Consider the following 22,834-nt stretch of genomic DNA (forward strand, 5'->3'; position numbering starts at 1 on the left):
ATGAAAGTACATTCATTATCAAAGTATGTGTACCATACACAACTTTGAGATTCATTTTCTTGCAGGCAGACACTCAGCAAAGAAGTACAATAGAGTCCATGAAACCCCCACAGCTAAGACTGTAAAACATCCCAATTGCAAAAAAAAGACAAATTGGGCAAACAGTAACCAAGTAAACAAATAACACAGAGAGTGTGAACCACAGAGTTCCCGAAAGTGAGTCCACAGCCACGTAAGCTGTTCAACGCTGAGGCGAGTATGGCCAGTCAAACCCAATGGCAGTATCAAGAAGAGAGGCAGATGATCATTCGCAGGCAGATGGGACGGGCTTAGGTTGGGGATCCTGGCTGACGCGGAGAAGAGAGCTGATCACCAGTTTGTCCTCTGCCCATGGTCTTGGCATCTTAATCATCTTAACCTGATTCGGCGCTTGAGTTGGCTGCACAGCCGTTCACATTTTGGTCTTGGGCCTGGGGTCCGCTGCTTCAATCCGGCCCGAAGTCTGTTCCAGCAATGCCCGATGTGGCCAAGTCTGCATTCTCCAGAGTCCAGTTCGACGAATCCTTCAGCGTACCGCAAAAGCACTTGATCGTTCAGATGGTTCAAAAGCACAATCCCCAAAGGGAAATTATAGGCTGCGGATTGCAGTGATTGAGTTCCAAATAAAATATGTTTGGTAGAATAGTTAATAGTTTTGCTTGTAGCCCGCAAAGCGTCGCTGTGTATCGCCAGCACCATTTTGACTGAATCTTGCAAATATTGTTATGGATCTGCATTCCGTAATTTCAATGGAATGACTAAAAGAAATTGATGAACTTTCATTAATATATCACAGCTGAATCAATACCTGAGTACATCCAAATGTAGTTAAATCTTCTAATGTTTAATGCTAACAGGAAAGGTATCATGTTCAAAAATGTCAACATGACCTAACATAAAACTCTAGCTTGCCTTAGGTAGATAGATTGGAGATCAAGGTAGATTGGGAGATCACGAGTTCATCGTCTGTGGTGCAGAATGGATGTCAATGGTTTTGGGTGAGACCCTTCATCTGGACCAGATGAAAGACCATGCCATGTTAGAAGGGGCGAACATCCTGAAGAAGAGTCTTGGCTGGAAATGCCGACTGTTTATTCTTTTCCAATTATTTTGCCACTCCTGATGAGTTATTCCAGCACTTTGTTGGTGCTAATCTGAAACATCAGCCATCCCTGCATAAATGTTGCTTGACCAGCGGAGTTCCTCCAACACTTTGCTCTAGGTTCCAGCGTCTGCAGTTAATGCCATCTCAAGAGTTCATTTTTAGCTGAGAGAGGTCAGAATCAGGTTTAAAGAGCCTGTGGGATAGAAGCTGTCCTTCAGTCTAGTGATCCGATCACAAACAAGAGAAAATCTGCAGCTGCTGGAAATCTGAGCAACACACACAGAATGCTGGAGGAACTCAGCAGGCCAGGCAGCGTCTAGGGAAAGAGTACAGTCGACGTTTTGTGCTGAAACCCTTCGGCAGGACCGGTGGTGCTTGCTTTCAAAATTTTGGATCTTCTTCCCAACAGGTGGAGGGTGAAGAGATAATGGCCAGGTAGGAGGGGTCTCTGATCAAGCCGTCACTTCCCCGAGGCAGCAAGTAGTTTGGACGGGGTCAGGCTGGTTTGCGTAATGAACTGGGCTGTGTTCTCGGCAATTTCTAGCTATTTTCGGCAGAGCAGTTGCCGCACCAAGCTGTGATGCATCCAGATGAGATATTTTCTGTGAATACTTTGGGAGCAGGAAAGGGGTCAGTGAGGTCAGGAAGTTGCTAACACCTGGCACACACCACTTTGTTCACAAGTTTTAACATGCAGCTGTTCCTGCTCGAGCTGTGTCTAATGTGCCCCATCCTCCAACAGCAAGTTTCATACACCTCAGGTGTCGACCCCTTTGTTTTGATGTCTTTCACTCGGCAGCTCCACTAATTTCTGCCAGCTGACCAAACCCACTGTCAAGAACAACTTAATTAAAGAAATATCCCTGTGCTTTACGGAGATCTAGGCACTCTTGCGCAAAAGCAAACTGACAGATGCATGTTTGAACCCTGTAAGGTCAGCGGCTGATAACGACCCTCCACAAATCCAGGGAAGGCAAGTTCTGAGAAACTCAACTCGGAAGCTAACTGTCCAGTTCAGGAATATCGGTAACTTCAAGTCGTTCTGTTAAAATATTTTCTTCAGGAGATAACATTTTTCAAATTGAAGATCAGAAGAATTGTTGGTTTGGATTACTTGACTATACACTTGTCTATTCACTCTCAGAGGAGATGTTGGAGACATATGTTGAGGCAACAGGCATTTAAACAGGCGAGGCGGTGAACAATACTGTCCTTGTGCAGGTAAGTGATGGGCGAAAGGTTCTGTCTCAGATTAGTTTTATTTGTCACGTGTACATTGAAAAGTCAATGTTTGCATCGATGACCAACACAGTCCGAGATGAGCTGGGGGCAGTGTTGCCACGCATCTGACACCAACATAGCATGCCCACAGCTTACTAATCCTAACTCGTCTGTCTTTGGAATGCAGGAGGAAACTGGAGCACCTGGAGGAAACCCACGTGGTTACAGGAAAAACATACAAAATCTTCTCAGACAGCAGTGGATTTGAACCCTGATCTTTAAGTTCAAGTGCAATTGTCAATAGAGCTAAACAAAACAATGTTTCTCTGGGGCCAAGGGGCTAAACACAACATACACAGTCACGGTAGCACATACAGTCACAACATAATATTAGCACAAGTTCCTGAGTAGCTTGGCATGAAGAAGGATGGTGCATGGCACGTTGTCCTGGAGACACAGAGACAAAAATGCAGTAGTTCCTCATCTTGTGATGGGTCAGCCACAGACGAAGTTAGTCCAGCTTGTCTCTCACTTGGTCAGCCACAGACGAACACCATCCAGTTTGTCTTGCAGGGAGCAAATACTGACCGGAGAGCCTGTCTGCAGGAACCAGCCCCCAAACCAGCACGCCCATTACACCTCTGTTCTCTCCCACACCGCCTCCAGCGCCTGCTCCTGTGCTGGGTTCCACTGCTGTCCTCAGCAGTTGGTACATTCTCCTCCAGACAGGGTCAGTTTCCTCTGGTATCTCCGGTTTCCTTCCACATTCCAAAGACACGGATCAGTAGGTTAGATGGTCACATGGGTGTAATTGGGCAGCACAGGCCTGTTGAGGCAGAAAGGCCTGTTACCATGCTGATTTCCTACATCATTTTTTAAAGTAAGGATCAGTCGTTGTGTGGAATGAGTTTATGCAGCAGAGTAAGAGTTACTCTCTGTGTGGAGTGAATTGCTGCTGTGTTGGATTCTCCCATTTCCTCCCGTATTCCAAACACGTGCAGTTACGGATAGTGAGTTGTGGGAATGCTACGTTGGTGCTGGAAGGTTGTGAATGCATGGGAGCTGCCCAGCTGATTTAACGCAAACGACACATTTCACTGTATGCTTTGATGCACGTGTGACAAATGAAGGTCATGTATCTTTAATCTCTCTTTGGTGACTGACTTATTTTTGTGGTCTCACACCCAGATAGAAACAGCTCTGCATCTACCCTCATAAAACATATCCCTTGGTCTTGGAGAAGAGCCATACCCTGTTCAATATTTCCTGATAAATGTCACCCCTCTATTCTGGTATCATTCTTGTTTATCCATCTTGTTTCCTCGCCAGTCTCTCCGTAGCCTTTCTGTACGATAAAGGTCAAGTTTACAATGTGCAGGTTACTCTTCGGAGCTGCAGGTCATTCATAGAATAGTAGTTATTGTATTATAACCCACAAAGCTTCTGTTGCAGATTCTGAAACCTTAACAAGCTTCCACTTATCTCTTTAGGATGAGCAGCTGGACTCTTTAATCTTGCTGATAACCCCTGTGAGAGGGATAATCCTTCAACAGAACCTGCTGCTGCACGCTTCAGCCGGCTGAAGGGATTCTGTGGTGCAGATGGGTCCCATGAAATGCCTGGGGCTCACTAAACTCCGGAGCAGTTCCGATTGCTGGGCAAATTGTGGTGATTGCTTTATTGTTTTAGACTACAGGTCCTCGGGACCTGTGCCAAACAGCAGAACGGCCATGCCTGAGACCATTCGGAGATAGTGAAGGGAGGAACAAGAGGCTGATGGGAGAAGTACGGTCAATGGGAACACCTGCGCCAGCCATTGAAACTGCCCCAACCCGGAGCCTTCTGCTCGAGCACTAAATCACCAGGTGATTTATTTACCAGCGGACGTTCCTCACACCGGATAGTTATTGCCAGCCACAAGCTCTGCACCACACGTTTCTCATTTCCTGCCAGCTCACCTTCAGAATCAGACTTCCTATCACTGATATATCTCATGAACTTTATTGTTCTGTTTCAGCAGTACAGAGCAATACTATACATTACAATAAGAAATACACACTCAGTGGCCACTTTATTAGAGACCTCCTGCACCTAGTAAGGTAAAAAAGTGTATATTTGTGGCCTTTTGCTGCTGTAGCCTATGCCTTCCAGATTTGATAGGCCATGCTCTGCTACACATCACTGTTGTAATGCATGGTTACTTGACTTACTGTTGCCTTCCTATCAGCTTTAGTGAGTCTGCCCATTCTCCTCTGACCTCTCTATTTTACAAGGCTTTTTCACCCACACAACTGTCTCTCACTGAATGTTTTTTGTTTTTCGCACGATTCTCTGCAAACTCTAGAGAGTCTTGTGTGTGAAGGTTCCAGGAGATCAGCAGAATCTGAGATACTCAAACCCTGCTGTCTGACACCAGCAATCATTCCACGGTCAAAGTCAGCTTAGGTCACATTTCTTCCCCATTCTGATGTTTGGTCTAAACAACAATTGAACCTCTTGGCCATGTCTGCGTGCTTTTATGCATTGAGTTTCCGCCACATTGTTGGCTGATTAGATATTTGCATTAACAAGCTGGTGCGTGGGTGGACAGGCATCCCCCGCTTTACGAAAGTTCGCTTTACGCCACTTCACTTTTACGAAAGACCTACATTGATACCTGTTTTTGCTATCTGAAAGAAATCTGGAGGATTTTTGCTTTTACGATAAAAGGCGAAAAGCGAAAATAGCATTCAGCGTTTGCTTCGCAGCGAGCCGTTATAGAGACAGCACGCACCCCGAGCAGCGAGAGTGACGAAAAGCGAAAATAATGTTCAGCGTTTGCTTCGCAGCGAGCCGTTATAGAGACAGCACGCACCCCGAGCAGCGAGAGTGACGAAAAGCGAAAATAATGTTCAGCGTTTGCTTCGCAGCGAGCCGTTATAGAGACAGCACGCACCCCGAGCAGCGAGAGTGACGAAAAGCGAAAATAATGTTCAGCGTTTGCTTCGCAGCGAGCCGTTATAGAGACAGCGCGCACCCCGAGCAGCGAGAGTGGCGAAAAGCGAAAATAGCGTTCAGCGTTTGCTTCGCAGGCGAGCCGTTATAGAGACAGCGCGCACCCCGAGCAGTGAGAGTGGCGAAAAGCGAAAATAGCGAAAAACAAACACTCAGCATCTCAGCGTCAAGCCGCCATAGCTTTGAACTGCGTGAGATTTTCACTACGATTGATAGTGCTACAACTGTATGATAGAAAAATGCATGAACCTTCCAGTGTGCTCGCTGTCTTCCCGATTCTGGTAAGTGAAACTACACTGTACATACATTATTTCTGCATTATATAGGCTGTGTATTTGTCATATCATTCCTGTTTTTACTACATGTTAGTGTTATTTCTGGTTTTACATGTTATTTGGTATGATTTGGTTGGTTATTTTTTGGGTCTGGGAACGCTCAAGAATATTTGTCATATAATTGCTTCTTTGTTTTACAAACTTTTTCGGCTTACAAAAGGTTTCATAGGAACGCTCTACTTTTGGATAGCAGGAGAAACCTGTAACTAAAAAACTGGCCACTTATATCTTACTGTAATTTATAGTATTTTATCTATTGCACTGTGCTGCTGCCACAAAACAAAAAAAAATCAAGACATAGTGTATGTCAACGATAATAAACCTGATTCCGATTCTGAAACAGCCAGGAAATTGTCCATTCAAGACAACCGAACCTCTTGACCATGTCTGCGTGCTTTTATGCATTGAGTTGCTGCCACAAAATTGGCTCATTAGATAGTTGCATTAATGAGCAGCTGTACCTAATAAAGTGGCCACTGAGTGTGTATATGCAGTAAAAAAATGAATAATGAGCGCAAAAATAGTGGGGTACTGTTCATGGGTTCATTGTTCATTCACAAATCTGATGGTGGAGGGGAAGAGGCTATTCCTAAAAGGAGTGTGTGTCTTCAGGCTCCTGTACCTCTTCTCATTACAACTATAAGAGAGGAGGGCATGTCTGGGTGGTGGAGTCCTTAATGATGGATGTTGCATTTTGGAGGCATCACCCTTTGCAGTGTTTTCTGATTGTCTGCATTAGTACCTCCAGACCAGACAGTGATGCAACCAGTTAGAATACTCTCCACGTTACATCTGTGGAAATTTGCTGGAATCTTTGGTGATGTACCAAGTCTACTCTGGCTCCTAATGAAATATAGACACTGTCACGCCTTCTTTGTGATTGCGTCAATATGTTGGGCCCAGGCTGCTCATTCTTTCTACTGGCGACCCCTCACTGAGGACGAGTGTGTGTTCTGTCGATTTCCCCTTCCTGAAGTCCAGAATCAGCTCCTTGGTCTTACTGATGTTGAGTGCAAGGTAGTTCCTGTGACACCACTCAACCAGCAATTCTATCTCACTCCTATATCCTCCTTGTCATCATCTAAGATTCTGACGTCAAAAGCTGTGTCATCGTCCATTTTACTATGCACTGCTTCCCTGTGCTGTACACTACTAGTGTTCAGGAATTTCATTTAACTAGTTTATTTATAATAATACTTTGGATTATGTGCCGTGTATGATACGTGTTTGTGGGTGCACCATCATCCAGAGGAGAACCATTTCATGTGTTTGTATATATGTACAGTCAGATAATGGTGAACTTGAACTTTGCATCCTTTGTTCCTGAAGACATTGGCATCTACTAGGCTGTGGTCTTTGGCACTTCACCCAAGGGACTCTTGTGCCTAGACGAGCTCAGATCATTACATATGAACATGCACATTCCTTTCCTATTCCACCATTCAATGAGATCATCATTGATCGATTCAGCATTCCCACCTACCCTGATGTCCTTTCCCTCCCTCATCATGAAGAATTAATTGACCTCTGGTCAGAGACCCTGCTTCCACCACCCTATAAAGGTAGAGAGTTCCAGAGGCTCAGCACTCTCTATCGAAGAAAACTGCCACATCTCTGTGCCAAGCAGAAAGGGCCGGCACGGTAGCGTCACGGTTACCGCGGTCATTTTACGTTGCCAGCTGTAAGATTGGGGTTCAGTTCCTGCTGCTGTCTGTAAGAAGTGTGAGGAAACGTAGAGGAGGCTTGACTCAAAGTCAGAGCAGCGGAGACAGTTGAGCAGTGAGTGTTCATTTTAATAATAAACTGCAAAACTATAGGCCACAAAGGGTCACAAAACAAGAGAGAACAGACACATAACATGACAAGGCGACACGGTAACTGAAGGCTAGGAGCAACTGGCTCTGTTTGGCTGGTTCAATGAGTGAACAGAGGCTGTGGATGAGACTGGGTTTAAATAGGCTGCAGGTGATGAGTTGGAAACAAGTGGCAGGTGACTCCTGTTAGCTGGGTGGAGACTGGGAGGTGCCTGCCTGTGCAGGCCTGACAAGGAGTCTGTATGTTCTCTCGTGACCACGTGGGTTTCCTCTAGCTGCTTCACTTTCCTCCCACATTCAAAAGACCAACGGTTAGGGTTAGTGAGTTGTGTGCATGCTATGCTGGCATTGGAGGTGTGGCCCAGCACAATCCTCACTGATATGATCTGACACAAATGATGCAGTTCACTGCAAGTTTCGATGTACGCATGACAAATAAAGCTGATCTTTAACAGCGGGTGACAGCTCAAGCCACGCCTTGTCCTGCCCATACCGACACGGTTCGGCCCACTCAGGGTCGGAATGCTGGAGAGGGCTTCTGCTGCTGATGTGGGTACATATGACCTACCCTGACACTTCAGTGCAGTACAGGAATGCTGCACTGCCAACGGTGCCCTATCTAATCTGAGGCTAAATGAGTTCTCTTCCCTCAAGAAAGCGCAGATCTGTGGCCTCCGTAGTGGTCACAGTTTTAGCTATTTACTGGTTGCTTTCTAGTGGTTAATTCTGGGTCCTTACGAGTGGTCTTGGGGACAGAGAAGGGAGGAGGGGCAGACTAGAGTTTTAGGAACAGTGATGTGGGGGAATTAGGGGAACTAAAGTATAGGCCGGAGTCGTAAGTCTCCACTCCATGTTCAAAGGACAGTGACACAGTAACGAAGGATGTGGGACTGGGCCAGGAGGTTCAGCTGATGACCTGTGTGGACGAAGGCTGGTGGCCTCCCCCTGGGCTAGTGAGTTGTCAGCAGGTTCCAGAATTGGAGTTTCATGCAGACAGGGGCAGTGAGGTCCGATGACCTCCCCTACCCACCCCCCTGGGCTTGTGAATTAGTGAGACTGGAGTTCTGAAGCCTAGTGTATGGGGTTGAATCAACGGCGAGTCCAGGGTTTGAGGTGGGTCCTATGGTCGAGGCTGAGGATTGACGCCCGAGGTCCAATCAGAAATCTGGAAGTCAAGTCCTGTTGGCCGGAGCCCTGGGTCTTCGAATCTCTGTGAATCCGCTGGGGTAGTCAGAGCCCGACATCTACACGTCAGGGTCTAAATCTGCGCCCGCCAGAGGCTGGAGGTTGAAGAATGCAGACTCTCTTGGGGTTGGGGGACTGCCTGAAAGCACAGGGCAGAGGGAGGAAAAGGGCTTGAGTTGCTACTGTTGTTTTGTTGTGCTCTGTGTTTCTCTGCTGAGCATTGTGGGTACGCTATGCTAGTGCCAGAATGTGTGGTGACACTTGTAGGCCTCCCACAACACATCCTCGGGTGTGTTGGTTGTTAACACAAACAACACGGTTCACTGCATGTTTCAATGCACACATGATAAATAAACTTGAATCTTGAACCTTATCGAGTGCAGGGACGATTCCTCTGGAATCTTTTGCACTAGATTCCTCAAATAAAACTACAAGATGATGATTTTGTAATTGTCGATTGTGGGATCATGCTCTGCATTGATTGACTGCTCTATCCTGTACTCCAGTGACACTACTGCGTGCAAGCACTTTCTTGTTTTGGAGGAGCGTGTGATATAACAGGAAGCATCCTATCCTGAAGCATCGTGGCTGAGCGGGGCAACCACTCTGCCCTTGACCACAAGAAACTACACAGCGTTCTGAGCTCAGCTCAGCTCAGCACATCGCAGAAAATATCCTCCCCTTCATCACTTGGTAAAGTGATGGCCTTGGTGAAGTATCAACTTAATCAAAGATTCCATCCAGCCCAGACATTCTCTCTTCTCCCTCCTCCCCCTGGGCAGATACAAAAGCCTGAAAGCACATACCACTGGGCTCAATTACATCTTCTATCCCGCTGCCATAAGACTGTTTAAAGATCCAAATGGTTCCATTTTTTAATCAGAGACTGTATACAACCTGAAAAACTTGTCTTCGCAGACATCCACAAGAAAACAGAAGCGAATGAACGACAGAAAATTGTTAAAACCCCAAAGCCCCCTCTCCCCCTCCCCTGCATGAGCAGCAGCAAGCATCAACACCCCCCAACCTCCCACCCGTTTCAGCAAAAAGCATCCGTGCCCACCCCCCCCCCCCCCCAAGCAATGGCAAAGCACCCAGAGAGAGACCATGATCGGCAGGTAACAGAAACTGTTGTTTACCTGACGGTTCGATACGCCGCAGGCTCTGCCTCTGAGTAACAAGGCTCAGAAAGATATCACCCGTTTGACAGGCGCTGTTACCACATTAAAGTCTGCCATGTTGTTTTCCATTCTTCCGCCACAGTGAAATCCTGATGTTCCATCTCCCGCGACGCCTCAGTCTGCAACACTGGCCTGAAATCAGTCACTCCGGAGGGACCGTCATCCAAGACATGCCTGGAGAATGTTGGAAAATGGTCAGCCAATGAGCTCCAGGAACGGGAACTCATAAAATAACCGCAGCTTGAATCCACTTGCAGATCAGGACCTCGGTAGAACCCCAACAACCTTAAAAAAAAAGTCATTAAAGAGAGAAATTAAGCTGTTCTTTGCAAAGAGGCAGCCATTTGACGCCATCTTAACTCTGTCCTAATGAGATGAGAAAGGACTCTTGACCTCAAATCTACCACGTTCAAGAATAGTTACTACCCTTCAATTGTCAGCCCCTTGAACAAAAGGGGATAACTATATGTTGTAATGTGAGTATTATTAAAAGTAAGTTAATACTAATCAGGAAGCTGTTGGTAACAAGACGCGGGATCCAGGGTTGGCAGGGTTTTTACTTCCACTCTTTTTACCCCCAGTATGCACCCATACCGCACGAGGTACCTGGAAGCCTCTGTATTGTAAATATCATTTGCCGTCCCAGATAAAGATATAAAATTGGCCATAAAATTGTCGAGTGGTCTTTTGTAAAGTAGAAGTTACCACACTACACTCATTTAAAGACTTGTTTATCTTGTTATTTGATGCTCTTTATTTATTGCCATTTATTAATTTCCTGCATTTGCAGTTTGTTTACAGTTCACGGTTCCTGTTGTTTACAGTTATTATTTTATAGATGTGCTAAGTATGCCCGCAGAAAAAGAATCTCAGGGTTGTATGTACTCTGATAATAAACGCTTACTTTGAATTTTGATTTGCACCTTGTGGTCCTCTTGCACTGAACTTCCTTTGTTCTGTAACTCTGTTTTTATTTTACCTTGTACTATCTCAAATGCCATTGTAATGAATTGATCTGTATGGTTGGTATACAAGACAAGCTTTTCATTACACAGTATCTCAGTATACGTTCAAGTTCACTGTCATTCACCCATACACATGTATACAGCGAAATGAAACGTTGTTTCTCTGGGGCCAAGATGCAAGACACAGTACAAGTCCAGAATTCATTGAAAGAGTCGTCACAGGTAGATAGGGCTGTAAAGAAAGCCTTCATAAATCAAAGTACTGAGTACAGGATGTGGAATGTTATGTTGAGGCCTGATTTGGAGCATTTTGTGCAGGTATGGTCACCTGCCTACAGGAAAGATGTATATGAAGTTGAAAGGGTACAGACAAAATTTACAAGGATGATGCTGGGTCTGGAGGACCTGAGTTATAAGGAAAGATTGAACAGGTGTATTTCTTAGAATGTAGAAGATTGAGAGGAGATTTGATTATGGAGGGTATGAAGGGTAAATGCAAGTAGGCTTTTTCCATTGAGGGTGGGTTGAACTACAACATGAGTTAGGGGTGAAAGGTGAGAACTTTAAGGGGAACATGAAAGGAAGCTTCTTCATTCAGGGAGTGGTGAAAATGTGGAACAGGCTGCCAGCGCAAGTGATGCATGTGAGCTTGATTTCAAAGTTTAAGAGAAGTTTGGATAGGTACCTGGATGGGAGGGGTACGGAGGGCTATGGTCCCGGTGCAGGTCGATGGGAGCAGGATGTTTAAAATTTTCAGCATGGACTAGATGGGCCGAAGGGCATGTTTGTGTGCTGTGCTTTTCTATGGCTCTATAGTCATGATACAGGACATATCAGAACTACAGTATAAAGTACAATATAGTCAGAAAATAATACTTGCAGAGGTCCGTGAGTGGCATGGCTTGAAGGTTGATGGTGCATGGGATGTTGTTCTAGAGCCATGTTTCCATAAGAATAAGGATACAGCAGTTCCTCATCTTGCACAGGGTCAGCTGCAGACAAAGGTAATCCAGTTTGCTTTCCAGGGAGCGAGGATCAGAGAGCAGCATCGATGGAAGAGCTGACCAGCGGGGGTTAGCGTTTTAACCTAGCGTGGATACCACCACTTGCAGCGCCTCTTCCTCTGGGTGACTATAACAGGTGACTTTGTGGTTTGAACGCCCGGTCCATGCGACACACAAAGTCTATGCAGCTCCCCTGCCGTAAACCCATTTACCAGCTTAATTCATAAAAATGCAAGCTTCAGTTGGTGGAGAATGAAATGAAGTGGGGAGAAGTGGCCATCCAATACAACGGGTTGAAAGGTTTGTGATCAGCTTCAGCTGCAAGTGCAGACTAGATGGTTCACCTTGACCTTGACACGAAGTCACCACCATCACCTAGCCCGTTTGATTCTCTCCAGCTGCTACCTAGCCGGATGCCCAGCGCTCGTTGATTTGAGATGACTGGAGTTACACATTTCACTGTGTTACGTAACCTCGTAACCAGGTAACTTACCAGCAAAGATAGCGGGATCAGCTGAGTCGGATGCTACTATTTTCAAACGTTTTATTCAAAAAGGGGCACAAACGTATGGTTAAAACAAAACATTCAGATCATATACATCGTCAAAACTCAATCTAAAACACCGGTGTAATAATAATCAATCAGAAATAAGCTCTATAGTTGTCTAGGGGATAATACTGAGTCCAATTGAAATATAAAGAGTCACTCAGAAGTTTGCAGGCTTTTCCCTTTTGGGAACCGCTGGGGTTTCACGTTGTGGAGAAAGGATGGTTGAGAAAGGATAAACACTTGCCCGTTGTCTTTACAGAGCAAATCCTTGGAATCAGGGGAGCAGGCTTCCCCGTTGTTAGTTAAAAGCGGTCTTCTGTTGGTTCTAGCCACAGATTCAAAATTTGGAATCTAACGCACGTGGCTTCCTTCAAAATGGCTTCCCGCTCCCACGGGAATCGGTATCGTGCTTCCTTGGTGTCTCCTTGGTGCGTCTGAGGGTTGTCCCCCCCTCAGACCCTCCTTTATACTTCTTCACGGGATCGCAGGTGTCAATCAGGTTGCAGGTGATGCGATCTCTCTCTCTCTCAACCAGCCCACTTTGCCCGAGGGCTTTTCATGTGGTCTCCATGAGACAATAGTCAATATCGCCTTTATTCTGCTTCTCGGGAGAACGTGGTCTTCCGCACGTCTCTCTGTCTCTTTCCCATTTCCCGTGTCTATTCAGCACGTCTCTCCCCCTCTTGGGTCAGTTGACCCCCCCTTGACTAGGGCTCTTGCGATTCTCACAAAGGAGGGGGCCGAGGTCATAACATCTGAAAGTTTCAATGTACATGTACAATCCTTAAACTCATCCAAGAAGCAAAAACCTTCATATAACACCTTTATCACAGCAGAACGTCTCGCGGTGTTTGGCATATGTATCATCAAAGGGAATGTGATACTGGCCCACAGCTCCGCAGAGCATAAGTACAAAAGTAAGCCTGTTCCACCTTTCCATCGTAGCACCCAGGTTCAATTGTGATATCAACTGTGTGGAGTTTGCATGTTCTTGTGATTTCCCCCGGGTGCTTCAGTTTCCACCCACATCGCAGACCCGGTTTTGTCTCCCTGCACTGTAACACTCCTGCTGTTTTACCTTGTACCACCTCAATACTCCATGACAACGGTATACAAGACAGGTTTTTCACTGGACCTCTGTCCATGTGGCAATGATAAACCAATTTACTGATTTAATTTATAAAAATACAAACTTCAATACAATTTACCAATACAAGGTTACTGCGTAAATTAGCCACTGTAAACCGTTGCAAGTGTGTAGGTGGGTGGCAGAATCTGTGGCGAAAATCCAGGGAGAATAAATAAGGCTTATGTAAATGTGTGCCAATGGGTAGTGTAGACTAAGAGCCTGAGGAAGGTGCTACAGTCGGAAGATGTGGATTATTGGGAGGATGGGTGGGCAGTAGGCAGAAGTAGGGAGGAGGGAAGCAAAACAAAGGTGAAAGACTGAAAGCAAGGTGTGCTTACCTGGTCATCTATTGACTTTAGCAAGCACCAGGGTAACAGGAGGTCAGGATTTGGAGAGATTGTGCGGAGAATCAGGGAGTCTTGTCTGGAATATCAAGACTAAAGTGACAAAGTTCAGGATGAAGGTTTCAGCAGGATGAGAGGTGTTGTCGGACAGAGTCCACTGGTGTTACAGAGGAGGATATTGCCTATTTGAGTGGCACCCCAGGGCCCACTCTAAACATCTAACTCTCCCACCGGTAGTGCATGGTGCCTGGCTGCGTACTGGTTGCACAATCTACTTCAGTTACTTGCCTAGGCTATCCCCAAGCCCTGAGGGGTGTCGATCCAAGCCCACTCCACTATCTGCAAACTCGCCTCTAAGCCACACACCTTCCTGATATGGAAACAGACCTGCTGACCATCAACGTCGCTGCCTCAAATTGCCGCATTGGTGGAGCACCTTCATATAGCTCTCACTCTTACCACCGGCCCACTCCCAACAAGGCCACACCACTTGTCCCTTCTGCACTTTGATTTACTCCTCTCCGTGCTGCTCCCGCCGCTGGCTGGGCCGCCAGAATGACACCTAATGTCTGTGAAGCTCTCCTTCAAAACGAGTGCCACGACCTGTGCCCTCTCAGTAGCTAAGTAACGGGCAGCCAATCAAATCTGTCCTTGGCAAGGAAGCCATACCCTATAAATGAGTGGCAGGAATGACAGGCATCTACCTTAAAACAGTGGGGTACAGTGTCACTGAGCTGTTTAGGTTTTCGGAAGATACGCTTGCCTAGAAAGTCACGTCAGTCCCTAACACTAATACTACCATCTGCGGTTTGTACACTGCCTTTTGAAGTCATTCTGTTGAGAGAATAAACTACAGTGGAACGTCAGACAATCGGAAGCTACATTACCCAATGTTGGATCTGTGCTACTGATAGGGGGTGGACTTCTACACTGTGGTGTCTCCATACATGCCTTGTGCCCTCTACTTGTGTGATGTAAAGGCTTGAGAGACAGCCAGCATTGTCTGAGGAGACCCTTCATAATGCTATTGTGCTTCTGCAAGTCTTCCTGATCTTCTGCTGTTGTAGCCCATCTATTTCAAGGTCTGATGTGTGTGTATTCAGAGATGCTCTTCTGCACACCAATGTAATGTGTGGTCACCTCCCTTTCAGCTTGAATCAGTTGGCTATTTGCCTCTGACCTCTCATTAACAATGCATTTAAAGCCACAGAACTGCCACTTACGGGATGCTTTTTGGGTTTTTTTTGCACCATTCTCTGTGAACTCTAGAGACTGGTGTGTGTGAAAATGCCAGGACATCAGCAGTTTCTGAGATACTCAAACCACCCCATCTGGCACCAATAATCATTCCACAGTCACAGTCACTTAGATCACATTCCTTCCCCATCCTGATCTTAACCTCTTGACCCCATCCGTATGCTTTCATGCTTTGAGTTGCTGCCAGATGATTGGCTGATTAGATATTTTCATTAATTAGCAGGTGTACGGTTGTACCTAATAAAGTGGCCACTGAGTGTACGGTGCCATATTGTTTGAAACGATCTCTTCAATGGTCCAGAAAGAAATGAGATCAAAAGTATCAATGCTGCACTATATTTTAGGTCTTTCAATGTCGTTAAGTCTCACTCCAAATTCTTAATCCACTTTCTGTGTTTAAATATATCTCCATTTCAGCTTGTGTTGTTTAAGGCAGCTGGCTGAGGAGATCGATGCTGACTCTAATAGCTCACTTTCAATGCCAATAAATGAACTTAGCCATCAAGTTGGATGGTTATGGCTTTATGAGGCATTGATCAGCCTATATTTGAATATTGACAGCAATCTTCGGAATGCTGCATGCTAATTGGTGAATGATACACTAGCCCTGGAGAGGATTCAGAGGAGGTTCACAGGAATGATTCCAGCACTGAAAGGCTGAACACAGTGAGGAGTATTTGATGTTTCTGGATCTGCACTTGAGGCCGTTCAGAAGAATGTGAGGGGGGTCTTATTGAAAGGGTCCGGGGAGAAGACAGAGAATAGGACTAAGAGAGTGTGATGAGAGATCCTGATGAGGAAGGTTAGGACCCAAATGCTGGAGTATCCGAGGCAAGGACCGAGACGCAGTACAGAACTGGAACGAGAAATGAGCACTAAACAAGGCGCTGGATGATATCTCTAGTTGAACTTACGACTGAGCACCGAACCTCCGCTCGGGAGCTCCTTAAACACTGAAATCCTGGCACTAAAACATGGCAGCCAATTAGTGGTATGGTCCTGAATCCTTAAAGGGGCCAGACCAGCTATCCATACTCCTGCGAGTCAGAGCGTCAAATTCTGGAAGTTGGCACGGTTGGGTGCGTATCGCAATAGGACCCCCTCCCCATGGCTGACTCCTGACAACCCTGGCTGCTCGGAGAGATGTTGATGGTAGTCATGGATGAGAGTCAGATCCAAGATGTCCTTCTCAGACTCCCAGCACTTTTCTCGAGTCTGAATCCTTCCCTATCCGCGAGGGGCTGCGGAGCACCACAGACAGTTCACACATCCAAAATTCTTCTTACTGTGAAGAGCTGCTCCCCATTGATAAACATGGGTGGCGCTGGGGCTGATAGTGGTGGAGCTAAGAGACTGGTTTTTAATTTAGAGATGTGGAAAGTGGGATTCATCTTCCGGTTCTTGGGGAGCTGCAGGGTGTAAGCCACCGGGTTTATTTTCTTGAGGACTTTGAAGGGTCCAATGAACTTGGGTGCTAACCTTCTGGACTCCACATGGAGAGGCAAATCCTGAGAGGACATCCAGACCTGTTGCCCTGTCTTCTCCTTTGGTTCGCCCTGGTTTCTGCTTTTCGGGTAGAGGCTAGCAAAATCTCTCTTGCTCTAGTCCATTTCTGCTTGCAGTGTTGGATGAGATCTTTGGCCTCCTGCTCTGGAAAGGTTGTTGGAGAATATCCAAACTGGCGTTCGAAAGGTGACATGCCATGTGCTGAATGCTGTGAGATGTTGTGTGTGACCTCTGCTCACATTGACAGACAGACAGACATACATACTTTATTGATCCCGAGGGAAATTGAGTTTCATTACAGCTGCACCAACCAAGAATAGTGAAGAAATATAGCAATATAAAACCATAAATAATTAAATAATAATAAGTTAATCATGCCAAGTGGAAATAAGTCCAGGACCAGCCTATTGGCTTGGGGTGTCTGACACTCCGAGGGAGAAGTTGTAAAGTTTGATGGCCACAGGCAGGAATGACTCCCTATTCTGCTCAGTGTTACATCTCGGTGGAATGAGTCTCTGGTTGAATGTACTCCTGTGCCTAACCAGTACATTATGGAGTGGATGAGAGTCATTGTCCAAGATGGCATCCAAGTTGAAAGGACAGCAAAGGTTGCAACACTCGTCAGGTCTTTACAAGGCCAGGCATCTTAGAGTTCAGTCCAAATCTTGGTTGACCCACTCCATCTGGCCTTTGGACTGCAGGTGAAACCCAGAGGAAAGATTTGCTGTTGCCCCAGTCAGCTTACAGAATTCCCTCCAGAAGCATGATGCAAATTGTGGACCATGATCCGTGGCAATGTCCACGGGAATCTGAGGATTGTGAAGACCTGGTCCTGGACTATCTCGGCTGTCTCCACTGCAGATGGTAGCTTGTCCAAGACAATGAATTTGCAGGCTTTAAAAACCAATTGACAATGACCATGATGACAGTAGTCCCCTTGGATGGCGGAAGACCCAGGACAAAGTCGAAGGGATGTGTGCCATGTTCTGCCCGTCACAGGTAGAGGGTGGAGGTATCCTTGAGGTTGGGTACAGGGCTCCTTGTTCCAAGCGCACACCTCATACGCCTGCACAGATTGTCAAAACTCTCATCATTTGGGCCACCGATACCTTCTCCTGATGAACTTAAGGGTCCTAGCAGTTCCTGGGTGAGCAGTCATTCTCGATGAACGTCCTTTTTGGAGTACCTGTGGCCTGATGGATCCTGGGACAAACAAATGCCCCGAAGGGCCGTTCTCAGGAGACTCTGCTTGTGTCTGGGCCTTGCAAACAAGTTCATCAATTCCCCAACGAATTGGCTCTATCACCTTGGCCTGGGGCAAAATGATGGCAGGCTGCTCCTCTCTTTTGTGTCCGGGATTCTATTTATTTGAACCCAGTTGATAGGCCAGGACAAAATTAAAACGGTTAAAGAAAAGAGATCACCTGGCCTGCCAGGAGTTCAGTCTCTTGACCTTTTGAATACAAGTCAGATTCTTGTGGTCTGTCCAGACAATAGAGGGTTCTTGGCCCCCTCAGGCCAGTGACACCATTCCTCAAAGACCAACTTAACCACAATTAACTCCCAGTTCCCAATGTCATAGTTTCTCTTTGCCAGGGATAGCTGCCTGCAGAAAAAGGCACACAGGTGCGGTTTACTGCTGAAGATGACCGTTGAGACAACACTGCACCCACTCTGATGTCTGAGGCATTCACCTCCATGATTAAAAGAAGATTGGGTTAGGGGAAATAAAGCTGAGAGCTGCCTCTGTTTCAGTAGTCCAGACAAAAGGACCCGTGGATTTCTTAGTTGGAGCTGCCAGCAAGCTGAAGTTCCTGATGAACTTCGGGGGAAAGTTAGCAAATCCCAGGAATCTTTGGACTTGTTTGACACTGAATTGTTGTGGCCAGTCTCTGACTGCCAGGGTCCTGGTAGGGTCCATCTTAATGTTGCCATTGGAGATGATGAACCCCAAAAAAGAAATGATTGCCACATGAAACTCAAATTTCTCCAGCTTAACATAAAATCCATGGTCTAGAAGTCTCTATAAAATGTCGCTGACATGATCAACCTCCTTGGACTTCAAGACGATTTGGATATCATCCAAGTAGATGAAGGCATCCTGAAGCATGTCATTTATAAAGGCCTGAAAAACTGCTGGAACATTCTCGGGACCAAAAGGCATAACCAGGTACTCAATGCCCCGTCGGTGTATTGAAAGCGATCATCCACTCATCACCTTCCTTTATGCAGACCAGATTGAACGTGCTCCACAAGTCTAGCTTTGCAAATTCTCTTGCCCCTTGGAGAATCTCAAAGGCAGCATGTATGAGTGGAAGGGGGTAACAATCCTTGACCATTATGTGGTTCAACCCTCTATAATCAATGCATGGCTGCAGGCTCCCATCGTTCTTCTATATGAAGAAGCCTGAACCAGCTGGTGAGGTGGAGGGCTGAATGAATCCCATGGCAAGAGCCTCCATATTATACTCTTCCATTGCACTTCTCTGTGAGCTGGGAGCACATTGAATCGATCCCATGCAGAACAATACCAGGTCTGTAGCACGGTTGTAGGGTCGGTGTGGCGGTGGAAGAATTGCGGCCTTTCCTTTGCTGAAGACCTCCTCCAGATCCTTGTAAATGGAAGGAACTTTGATGAGTCTATGTGTTGCAAGTTCCTCAGGGCATTCCTTCAGGGGTGACCCCTGAGGCTTCTTAGGTGGCAGGGGTGATTCGACAGATCTCAGAGTCTTCTCCCTACGTTCACTAGACTACTCTGTTGAACCAGTGGTGAAATCGAAGTCCAGATCCTTGTCTGTATTCTCTGGGGATTGCAACGAGGTGTTGCAGATGGTCCTTGCACCCCCAGGAACAGGCTCCGAGGGTCTGTGTTTTGGAGTCTTTCATTTAGTCGCAACCTGGCGGCTGGAGCCCTTAGGCTTACCTGCCAGAGTCTGCAACCGCTTTGGCACCTCCTTGGTCTTCATCTGAACTAGAGATTCCCTCTCTCTATTTCCAGTGCATCCCCAGCTAGACAGGGTCCCGATGGATGGGAATGGTTCGTCCGTCTGTGAGGACAGGAGTAGGTCTCCAGAAGGCCTCAGGTTACCTCACACTGAAGTCTGGCCCCTTTTTGGTCATTGGTCTCGGGAGAGTCTGGGAGTCAGATCAGCATGGTGTAAACATACCTTCTTACAATGACTGGACCATGCAATGATTCTCCCTTCCTTCCAGTTCACAGAAGGGTTATGCTGGGAGACGTGAGGGTGCCTGAGGATCAGGATTATGATTAGCGAGTCAGTGGTGCAGAAACTAATGTCTTCCGCATGATCGTCAATCCTCATCTGCAAGTCCACAAATGTAGCCAGATCTGCCCAGAACCTAGTGGACAACCATCCAAGACAGCAGTGGGCAGGGACTGGCTCAACTCTCACAGCTGTGTACTGAGCTAACGGACGGTTCCCAAATCCAGGAAATTACCAGATGTCCCAGAGTCTACAAGAGCTTTCACCTCTCTTCAGTTCTTCTTACCCTAGGAGTTCTCTGCCTTGGCCTTCAATGTGACGCCAGAAACCACAGGTTGGGATTGGAGGCTGCAACACTCTCATTTCTCTAGCACATGATGGTCTTAGCAATTTTCCCCAATGGTTGCAGCCTCGAGCATTCAGCCTGTGGGTGACCTGTCTCCCCACAGTAATAACAGCAGCCTTGACTCCGACACCAGGACCTCTGATCTACGGAGAGCCTTGTGTAACCAGTCTGTATGGGTTTTGAATGAGTCCTGAACAGAGGATGGGCTGGGAGGGAGATAGGGAGATGGAACTGCAATGCTTTGAGGCTGAGCTTGGGCTAGTCCTTTCCGACCTCTTGATGTAGTTCCTCTTACGCCAGGTGAGGCGGATGGACTGGTTGATCGGAACCTTTGAGTCCCCAGCAGGCTCTCCCACGAGGAGCACGCTCCTTAGTTGACCCTGGAGCCTGTGGTGGCGTAGAGTGACCAAGGATTCCCTGATCCAGCCACGCTCTTGGGCCAAAGTCCAGAACTCGATAGTGTAGTCGACCGCTAACTGACTGCCCTGATGCACCTTTATCAGACGTTCTGAGGCCCTAATCTCACCTCTCTCATGGCAGCCATGAATTCTTGTGCATCCACACTAATCTCCAACCTTTGTTCCCAATGCACGGTGGCCCAGGTGAGGGCATTCCCTGTCAGGACAGAGATCACAAAGGCCAGTTTTCCGTGCTCCAAAGGGAACCAGGACGGCTGGAGTTCGAACACCATTGAACATTGAGTGAGGAAACCAGGGCAAGAGTCCAGGTCACCGTCGAATCTCTCTGCGGTCAGAAGATGTTTTGACTCTGCAGAGTGACCAACAGCCTCACCCGAGTGACCCTGGCTTCCTCCATACGATAGCTGGAACGTGGTGACTAGGAGGTAGTGTATCTCCAGGTTCTGTCTGGAAATGCTCTCACTGGGTGGGCCACAGCAGACAAGAGACTCTGACACCCTGCTGGATCCCTGTTTGGCTCAATTGTACTGTGACGAGAGACCTTGATGAGGAATGTTAGAACTATAATACTGGAGTATTTGAGGCAAGGATCGAGACACGGTACGAAACTGGAACGATAACTGAGCACTAAGCAAGGTGCTGGATGATATCTCTAGTTGAGCTTACGAGTGAGCACTGAACCTCCGCTCAGGAGCTTCTTAAACACTGAAATTGGGCGCCAAAACATGGCAGCCAATTAGTGGGACAGTCCTGAATTCTTAAAGGGGCTGCACCAGCTATGTTTATTTGTATGTATTTGTGTAATTTGTTGCCACAGACGGCTGTGGAGGCCAAGTCATTGGGTGTATTTAAGGCAGAGATTGGTAGGCTCTTGATTGGTAAGTGACTAAGGGTTACAGGGCAAAGGAAGCATATAGGATTGAATAGAGAAACAAACATCAAACCAGGCTTGAATATTAGAGCAGACTTGATACAATATCTTATGAACTATTGTCTACCTGCTGAACTTGCCTGCTTCCTAATGTTTCACTACTGCCAACACCAGTAGAAACTCCATCCTAAATAACTCAAAACCTCCAAGAGAACTAAAAGTAGAAGTTGGTGGAAGAAATAGTGACTTCCAATGACAAGTGGTCCCTCAACACCAGCTCCATAGCCAAGAAAGCCCAGCAGCATCTCTACTTTCTGCAAAGGCTGAGCAAAGTCCATCTCCCATCCTCCATCCTCATCACATTCTACAGGGGTTGTATTGAGAGCATCCTGAGCAGCTGCATCACTGCCTGGTTCGGAAATTGCACCATCTCGGATTGCAAGACCCTGCAGCGGATAGTGAGGTCAGCTGAGAAGATCATCAGGGTCTCTCTTCCTGCCATCATGGACATTTACACTACACGCTGCATTCACAAAGGAAACAGCATTGTGAAGGACCTCACGCACCCCTCAGACAAACTCCTCTCCCTCCTGCCATCTGGGAAAAGGCACTGAAGCATTCGGCCTCTCACGACCAGACTGTGCAACAGTTTCTTCCCCCAAGCCATCAGGCTCCTCAATACCCAGAGTCTAGACTGACATCTACATCATTTATTATTATATTGAAATTTGTCCTCTACTGTGCCTATTGTCTTGTTTATTAATTATTGTACTGCCCTGCACTGTTTTCTGCACTTTATGTAGTCCTGTGCAGGTCTGTAGTCTAGTGTAGTTTTTGTGTTGTTTTTACGTAGTCTAGTGTAGCCTTGTGCTGTCTCACATAGTCTCGTGTAGTTTTGTGTTGTTTCATGTAGCACCATGGTCCTGGAGGAATGTTGTTTCATTTTTACTGTGTACTGTACCAGCAGTTTATGGTTGAAATGACAATAAAAGAAATTTGAACTTGAACTTGAATTTGAACAAGTGTTGTCTCCCAATAGATTCACGCTTCTCATTGTTAAAGGGACAATGTTCCAAAATTCTCCATCCAAATCTCAGAGCAAACAGAACTTCAGCACTCAGCACAGCTCATGTGTTCCAGTTCGAGCCATGGAGACACCCTGACTCTGCTCACTGTGCTCGGGACTGTGAAATTCAACACCAACTTTCCACTGCAACACAATCAGCTGTTTCCCAAAGGGAAAATACAGGTCTTGGTTCTCAGTTAACCGACTAAAATACTGTTGCTCATTTCACTGCAGAAAGAAAACATTTCAAAAGATATCAAAAGTTATTTTAAATAACTG

The 22,834-nt window shown here is 46.5% G+C and overlaps 1 long non-coding RNA gene across 2 annotated transcripts; it reads left to right on the plus strand.

Annotated features, from left to right (window-relative positions):
* Positions 1-1,288: 1,288 nt before the first annotated feature.
* Positions 1,289-10,770, plus strand: LOC140742123 (uncharacterized). Of its 2 annotated transcripts, none has more exons than XR_012102227.1 (4): positions 1,289-2,365; positions 4,055-4,230; positions 5,356-5,640; positions 9,957-10,770. It is a non-coding gene; the product is annotated as an uncharacterized lncRNA (long non-coding RNA). The 2 variants fall into 2 exon arrangements; XR_012102228.1 differs by having other exon boundaries at positions 1,289-1,579.
* The last annotated feature ends 12,064 nt before the right edge of the window (positions 10,771-22,834 follow it).

Source organism: Hemitrygon akajei, chromosome 19 (genome assembly GCF_048418815.1).
Source record: "Hemitrygon akajei chromosome 19, sHemAka1.3, whole genome shotgun sequence".
NCBI classification, from domain to species: Eukaryota; Metazoa; Chordata; class Chondrichthyes; order Myliobatiformes; family Dasyatidae; genus Hemitrygon; species Hemitrygon akajei.